Source organism: Numida meleagris, unplaced genomic scaffold (genome assembly GCF_002078875.1).
Source record: "Numida meleagris isolate 19003 breed g44 Domestic line unplaced genomic scaffold, NumMel1.0 unplaced_Scaffold877, whole genome shotgun sequence".
Classification (NCBI taxonomy): domain Eukaryota; kingdom Metazoa; phylum Chordata; class Aves; order Galliformes; family Numididae; genus Numida; species Numida meleagris.
The window spans coordinates 1-8,056 of record NW_018365092.1 but is presented as its reverse complement, the minus strand read 5'-3'; the positions used below and the strand labels follow the sequence as shown (position 1 = coordinate 8,056).

The 8,056-nt window shown below is 53.2% G+C and overlaps 1 pseudogene; it reads left to right on the top strand.

The window, feature by feature from the left end:
* The first annotated feature begins 2,863 nt into the window (after positions 1-2,863).
* Positions 2,864-5,432, top strand: LOC110392055 (annotated as a pseudogene).
* Positions 5,433-8,056: the final 2,624 nt, after the last annotated feature.

Genomic DNA, 8,056 nt, shown 5'->3' with positions numbered 1-8,056 from the left:
GATCCGACGGCGGTGCTCTGGGGGAAGGAGCTGAGGATGGGTCCCGGCAGGGTGACCACGACGGTGGAAGGCTGGATGACGACCTGGGAGTCCTGGCACTGCCTGACACAGGGCTCGTTGCAGCTGTTAGCCAGCGGGGCGGGTCCGCAGGGGCGGCAGAGGTCGTAGCAGGACATGGCTGTGGGGTGGAGGGTCCCTGGAAGAGAGGTGGTTGGGTAAGCGTAGGGCGTTGGGGGCACGAGGACCTCTTCAGGGGGTGTCACTGAGGAGGGCAGGCATAGTCTGGAAGTTCAGGGAGAGTGGTTGTGGGGAGATAGAAGCGCTGCTGAGTCTGGGGACAGAGGGAGTGTGGAGAGCTGGGCCAGATGGGGCAGGCGAAGGAGGGCAGCGAGGTGCAGGCTCACCTGGAGGAGCACAGAGGAGAAGGTGTCAGGAGAAGGGTGTGAGGAAGCGAGGCGCTGGGCCGGCTTTTATGCTGCTGTGCGAGCGCCCGACGGCTTGGAGAGAGCCTCTGTGCATGGCAGCATTGTGCAGTGAGCTGCTCTTGCATCATGTAGTGTGGCGAGTCATGTGGTGTGTGTTGTTCTTCCAGCAACTCTGCCGTTTATCTTTCTTGTCTTGACAGTGTGTCCATTGGGCACTGGCATCACCTTTCAAGTGAGAGAATTGGAGACCAAAGGAGCGATCTTGCATGTTCATTCCAGGACATGTGGAGGAAATGGCTAAAGTACAGATAAGGAGAATTGTTGACAGTGAGGTCACTGCTTGGCCCTTGTGCAATATGGTTTGTGTCTTTGTTGTTAGAGGAGTTGCCAATTCCAAACATCCCTGGAAGCCTGGTCTAGGCATTCTAGGTATCCTGTTTTGGAGATGATGTCTCTTCCTCTTATTCGAAAAGTACCCGTTGAGGGAAATTAATAGGTCTAATTTGTATGTACTTCAGGAAAGTTTTTCATGCTGTTTTCAGCATATCCTTCTGGAGAACATGTCCAGCATGTATCTAGACAAATAAATAATACACTGAGTGAACTGCTGACTCGGAAGTCCAACTCCTAGTCTTTTATTAGATGTGGTTACATCACGTAGGTTGAGGGTCAAGAGTTTAATTCTCGAGAGTTCCATTTTGCGTCTGTTCTCTTCCATGCTTTACTAAATGATCTGGATGCAGAACTCGAATGCATACAAAGTAAGAAGTTTGTGGATGACATTAACTACAGAGGAGCAGTTGCCTCTCTTAAGAGTTAGGGACTTCTTGCAGAGAGCTCTTGACAGACCAGAGGGTTGGGCCATCTCCAATGGCATGGAGTTTAACAAGAATATGTGCTGGATTCTGCACCTGGAACAGGGATACCCTGGAGACATTTGGGCATTTGGGGAAGAGAGATGTAAGAGCAGCCTTTCAGAAAGAGGTCAGGAGGTTCTGGTTAATGGCAAGTTGAATCTGAGTCAGTAGTGTGCCTTGGTACCCAGAAGTGCTGACCGTACCCTGGGGTGCATTGGGCCCTGCACTGCCAGAGGGAGAGGGTAGGGTTGTCCCACTCTGCTCTTCACTGCTGCCCCCTCACCTCGAGTACTATGTTCCCTTTTGGCTTCAGCAATACAAGAAGCACATAAAAATAGTGAGGAGTTTCCAAAGGAGGGCTGCAAAGATGGTGTAAGGTCTGGAGGAACTCATAGAATCATAGAATGGCCTGGTTTCAAAAGGACCTCAGAGATCATCGAGTTTCAACCACCCTGCTGAGTGCAGGGTCCCCAACCACTAGACCAGGCTGCCCAGAGCCACGTCCAGCCTGGCCTTGAACACCTCCAGGGATGGGGCATCCACAACCCCCCTAGGCAACCTGTTCCAGTGCGTCACCACCCTTTGTGTGAAAAACTTTCTCCTAATATCTATCCTTCATCTCCCCTGTTTCAGCTTAAAACCATTCCCCCTTGTCCTATTGCTATTCACCTTCATGAACAATCGTTCCCCCTCCTGTTTATACGCTCCCTTCAAGTTTTGGAAGGCCACAATGAGGTCTCCCCGGAGCATTCTCTTCTCCAAAGTAAACAAGCCCAGTTCCCTCAACCTTTCCTTATACGAGAGGTGCTCCAGCCCTCTGATCATCTTTCTGGCCCTCCTCTGAACTCGTTGCAAGAGCTCCACATCTTTCTTGTGCTGGGGCCCCCAGGCCTGGACACAGTACTCCAGATGGGACCTCACAAGAGCCGAGTAGAGGAGGACAATCACCTCCCTCTCCCTGCTGGCCACTCCTCTTTTAATGCAGCCCAGAACACAGTTGGCCTTCCGGGCTGGCAACGCACACTGCTGGCTCATGTCCAGCTTCTCGTCCACCATGACCCCCAAGTCCCTCTCCGCAGGGCTGCTCTTGAGGAGTTCTTCCCCCAGTTTGTATAAATACCTGGGGATGCCCTGGCCCAAGTGCAGCACCCTGCATTTGGCCTTGTTAAACCTCACTGGGTTCTCATGAGCCCACTTCTCCAGCCCGTCCAGGTCCCTCTGGATGGCTTCCCTTCCTTCCAATGTATTGACTGCACCGCTCAGCTTGGTGTCATCTGCAAACTTGCTGAGGGTGTACTCATTTCCATCATCTATGTCATTGATAAGGATGTTGAAGAGCACTGGTCCCAGGACTGAGCCCTGAGGGACACCACTTGTGACCGGCCTCCACCCTGACACAGAACTATTGATCACAACCCTCTGGCTGCAACCAGCCAACCAGTTCTTAATCCATCGAACAGTCCATCCTTCAAATCCATACCTCTCCAATTTGGAGAGAAGGATGTGGTGAGGGACCCTGTCAAAGGCTTTGGAGAAGTCCAGGTAGATGACATCCATCACCCTTCTCCCATCCACCGATGCAGTCACTCCATCATAGAAGGCCACCAGATTGGTCAGGCAAGATCTGCCCTTGGTGAAGCTACTGAAGTAGCTTGGTTTGTTCCACCAAGGGCTGAGGAGACTGAGGGGAGTCCTCCTGGTGGCCTACAGGTCCCAAAGGAATGGCATGGAGCTGCATCACGGGAGGGTCAAGTGGGGGTTAGGAAAACGTCCTGCACCAGAGCATAGTGGGCATGGAACAGGCTCCCCGGGGCAGCGCACAAGCACTAAGGCTGCCAGAGTTAAAGAAGCATTTGGACAATGCTTTCAGATCTACCATGTAATTTTTAAGGAGTGCAGTGTGGAGGCTTGAGTTGGACTCAGTTATCCTTGTTGGTCCCTTCCAACATCCTAGGGTATTCTCTGATTCCACTGCATTTGTTCCCTCCCTGAGCTTGTCGCAGCTCGTTAGCCAGCCTTTATCTCTTGTCTTTCCCTCTGGGTGTGCTACATGGCTGGCTGGATGCCCTTGGTTCTTGGAAGGTTGTAGCATGGAGAAAGGAAGAATCTGCCCACATTAAGACCGTTGCGACTAGATGATCCTTGAGGACTCTTCCAACCCAAGCCATTCTATCATTCATTCTTTGACTCCCAGTATCACTGGAACCGCCAACTCGGAACTACACCCGCAAGGACAACAGCCTCCTCTTCAAAACAGTCCTCCACTGCCTCTGAGCACTGCCACCCTTCACATAATTACAGGCAGCCTCCTTTCTCACACACACAGCCTCTAAAGGCATGAGGACACCAAGCCACCAACGTGCAACAGCCAGTAAGAGAGGCAAAGACTTAACATAGGACCCCTCCTTCCAACGGGGACGCAAACCACATGGCAGGAAAGCTGAGCAATGATCTCACCAACCACACCGCATCTCTGCTGCACTGGGGCCAAGTCATCTGCCTGCCCTGACATGCACATTCCAGAACAACTCTTGGCTTCCAGTCCTCTCACTTGTAACTGCTGACAGGGTCAAATGGCCATGTGTCCCACAGAAGAAAATTGAAAGGAAGTGGAGTGGGAAGGCAAACACACCCCACCTCATGACTGACCAGGCTTTGGCATGAAACAGCAGCACGCTGCACAGTGCTGCCATGCGCAGAGGCTCTCTCCATGCCCTCAGGTTCACACGGAGAAGCATAAAAGCCGGCCCTGCACCTCACTCCCTCACACACTTCTCCTGACGCCTTCTCCTCTGTGCTCCTCCAGGTGAGCCTGCACCCTGCTGCCCTCCTTCACCCGCCCCACCTGGCCCAGCTCTCCACACTCCCTCTGCCCCCACACTCAGCAGCCCTTCTGCCTTCCCACCACCACTCTCCCCGCTGCTGCACACCACAGCAGCCTTCTCCCTGGGTCACTTCAGCACCACTCCTCTCACCCCCATAACCCTCCGCTTACCCAACCGCCTCTCTTCCAGGGACCCTCCACCCCACAGCCATGTCCTGCTACGACCTCTGCCGCCCCTGCGGACCCGCCCCGCTGGCTAACAGCTGCAACGAGCCCTGTGTCAGGCAGTGCCAGGACTCCCAGGTCGTCATCCAGCCTTCCGCCGTCGTGGTCACCCTGCCGGGACCCATCCTCAGCTCCTTCCCCCAGAACACCGCCGTCGGATCCTCCGCATCAGCTGCCGTGGGCAGCGCCCTCAGCTCCCAGGGAGTGTCCATCTCCTCCGGCGGCTTCGGCTTCGGAGGCCTGGGCTGCTTCAACGGCGGGAGAGCCTGCTACCCCTGCTAAGGGCCTGCGCCCACACCCTCAAAGCAACCACCAGCACCCTGCATGGAGCTTCATGCACTGAGGATGCACTTCTCTGTCACTGATGGCACATGGGATCAGCAGCTCTTGAACCATGGGTCTTCATTCCTGGTAACAAAGAAGGAAGCAGGAATGGGGACCAGACCCCAACACTTGCAAACTGGGCCTCTGAAAAATTGATTCTTCTTGTACGTTTTTTTCAGAATCTTTTTCTTTCTCTGGAAGGATGCTGATGGTCATGCTACATGCACTTATGGCCATCCCTTATTCTCTTGGCGCTCCTTTATTTTCTTGGGTTTTCCTCAATAAATTCCTCATGCATCCCAGCCTCAGATTTCTGCTCTTCCTTTCTTCAGGCAATGCTCTTCCCAGTTCACACACTACAAAGATACGGCTCAAGAGGCCATCAGTGTGGGTCCAAGAGGGCCCCAAAACCTCCCCTGTCATGGATGGCACCAACAAGTACTCTGGGGGCATTGACTGGGCTTCCTGCACACCACACAAGATCTATGCTTCATCAAAGTCTTGGGCACACCATGGCTCTTCTGCCCATGCCCACTTTCCTCCTCAGCAGGATTCTGCCACAGTGACAATAAAGTGAGTCAAAGAATCATTTACCTGTTAAGGAACTTACAGTGGCCATTTAGTACAACTGCCCTGCTCAAGCACACTCAGGTACAGGTATTGGCCCAGCAACAAGTCCAGTCGGATTTTCAATATTTGAAAGAAGGGGACTGGGGAAGCAGCGTCCTTCCCACTGTAAGCAAAGATCAGGTTCGTGACCACCTGAGGAACCTGAACGTCCACAAGTCTATGGGTCCTGATGAGACACATCTCAGAATCCGGCTGATTCTGAATTAGCTAATGTAGTTGCCAAGCCACTCTCAATGATATTTGAAAAGTCGCAGCAATCAGGTGAAGTCTCTGGTGACTGGAAAAAAGGCAACATCACACCCATTTTTAAAAAGGGTGAAAAGGATGATTCTGGAGCTACCAGCCTGTCGGCCTCATCTCTGTGCTGGAAAAGATCATGTAGCAGATCCTCCTGGCAGCAGTGCAAAGGCACTCAGGGACAGGGAGGTGATACGAGAGAACCAGCATGGCTTCACCAAAGACAAATACTGTTTGACCAACCTGGTGGCCTTTTATGCTGGTGTCTCTGCATCAATGGACAAGGGAAGAGCCACTGATGTCATCTATCTGGACTTCAGTAAGGCTTTGACACAGTACCCCACAGCGTCCTTCTCTCCAAATTGGAAAGATATGGACTGGATGGGTGGACTGTTCAAAGACAAAGAACTGGCTGCAGGATCGATTCCAGAGAGTGGTGGTCAATGGCTCCATGTCAGGATGGAGATCAGAGACGAGTGGTGTCCCATAGGGGTCAGTTCTGGGACCTATTGCTCCCAGATATCTGTAATATCTTCATCCATGACACTGACTTTGGAGTCGAACGCACTCTCAGCAAGTTTCCTGATGACACCAAGCTGTGAGGTGCGGTGACACACCAGAGGGATGGGATGCCATCCAGAGGGACCTAGACAGGCTTGAGCAGAGAGCCCAGGTGAACCTCATGAGGTTAAATAAGGCCAAATGCAAGATCTTGCACCTGGGTCAAGGGAACCCTTGCTACCAATACAAGCTGGGGGATGAAAGGATTGAGCGCAGCCCTGCCAAAAAAGACTGGGGGGTATTGGTAGGTGGGAAGCTGGACATGAGCCAGCAATGTGCCCTCACAGCCCAGAAAGCCAACCCTATCCTAGGCTACATTAAAAGAAATGTGGCCAGCAGGGCGAGGGAGATGATCTTACCCCTCTACTCTGTGCTGGTGAGTCTAACTCCCCTGCAATGAATAGAGGAATGCACAGCTAGATCAGGTTGCCAAGGGCCCGATCCAGCCTCACCTTCAAAGTCTCCAGGAACGCTGCATCCACCACATCTCTGGGCAACCTGTTCCAGTGCCTCACCACCCTCACTGTAAAAGACTTATTCCTTATATCTGACCTAAATCTACCCTCTTGGACTTGAAACCATTTCCCCTTGTTCTATCACCACAGACCCTGCTAAAGAGTGAGTCCCCTTCTTTCCTGTAGCCCTCCTTTAGATACTGACAGGCTACTATCTGGTCACCTCGGAGCTTTTTCTTCTCCAGGCTGAACAGCCAGAGCTCTTTCAGGCTTTCCTCAAAGGTGAGGTGTTCCATCCCCTGGATCATTTTTGTGTCCCTACTCTGGACGCCCAGCATGTCTCTCCTGTACGGAGGACTCCATATCTGGATGCAGTACTCCAGGTGATGCCTGACCAGCGCAGAGTAGAAGGGCAGGAGCACCTCCTTCACCTTGCAGGCCACGGTTCTTCTGATGCAGCCCAGGATACAGTTGGCTTTCTGGACAGCGAACTCATCAGGTCCTGTACACTTAGACACATCAACTTGCACAAGTTGGCCCTGCACCTCGCTCCCTCACACCCTTCTCCTGACGTCTTCTCCGCTGCGCTCCACCAGGTGAGCCTGCACCCTGCTGCCCTCCTTCATAAGCCCCACCTGGCCCAGGTCTCCACATTCCCCCCTGCTCCCAGCCTCTGCTGCCTTTCAGCCTCCCCACCACCATGCTCCCCGCGGCCCCACATCCTGCCTCCCCGCTCCCAGGGAAGCAAACAGCGCTGCTCCTCTCACCCCCCAACGCCCTCCGCTTACCCAACCACCTCTCTTCCAGGGACCCTCCACCCCACAGCCATCCTGCAAGGTGCCTCACGCACTGAGCTCACATCTCTGTGTCACTGAAGGACATGGGCTCACCAGCCATGGCTCCTCTTTTCATGGCACAAAGCTAGCAAGCACGGAACAGCATCAGCTTGTGCTCTCTGGAAACGTCCACTATACCATTCTTCTTTCTTTACACCTCAAATTGTGGCCTTAACTCTTGGCAGACACCAAGTGGATGCTCCATTCTGGGGTGTTTTCCTCAATAAAGTTCTCTTGCATGCCAGCCTCAGATTCCTCCTCTTCCGTTCTTCACCCAGTGCTTTTTCCACTTCACCCACTTCAGAGAATGGCTCTAGAAACCGTCATGCTGGGTCCAAAAGGGCCCCAGGGCCTCCTCTTGCAGCCATGCCAGCAACAAGAGTGATGTTCTTCCCTATGGCCTTCTGAGATTGGGGACCTCTTTTGCCACGAGGATGCATTGCTGCCTCACCGTCACCTTGCTCGCCAACAGCAACACCACGTCCTCCTCAGCAAAGCTGGTGGCCACTCTCTCATTTCTGTTGCTCCGTGTTACTGCTTCCCGTGTGCAGGACTTCACTTTGCCCCTTCTGCAACTTCAGCATGTCCCTCTCTGACACATAACCCAGCCTCTCCACATCCCTCACAAAAGTGGACTATTCACCTGCGGCATCAGCTGTTCCTTCCCACCTTCTCTCATTTG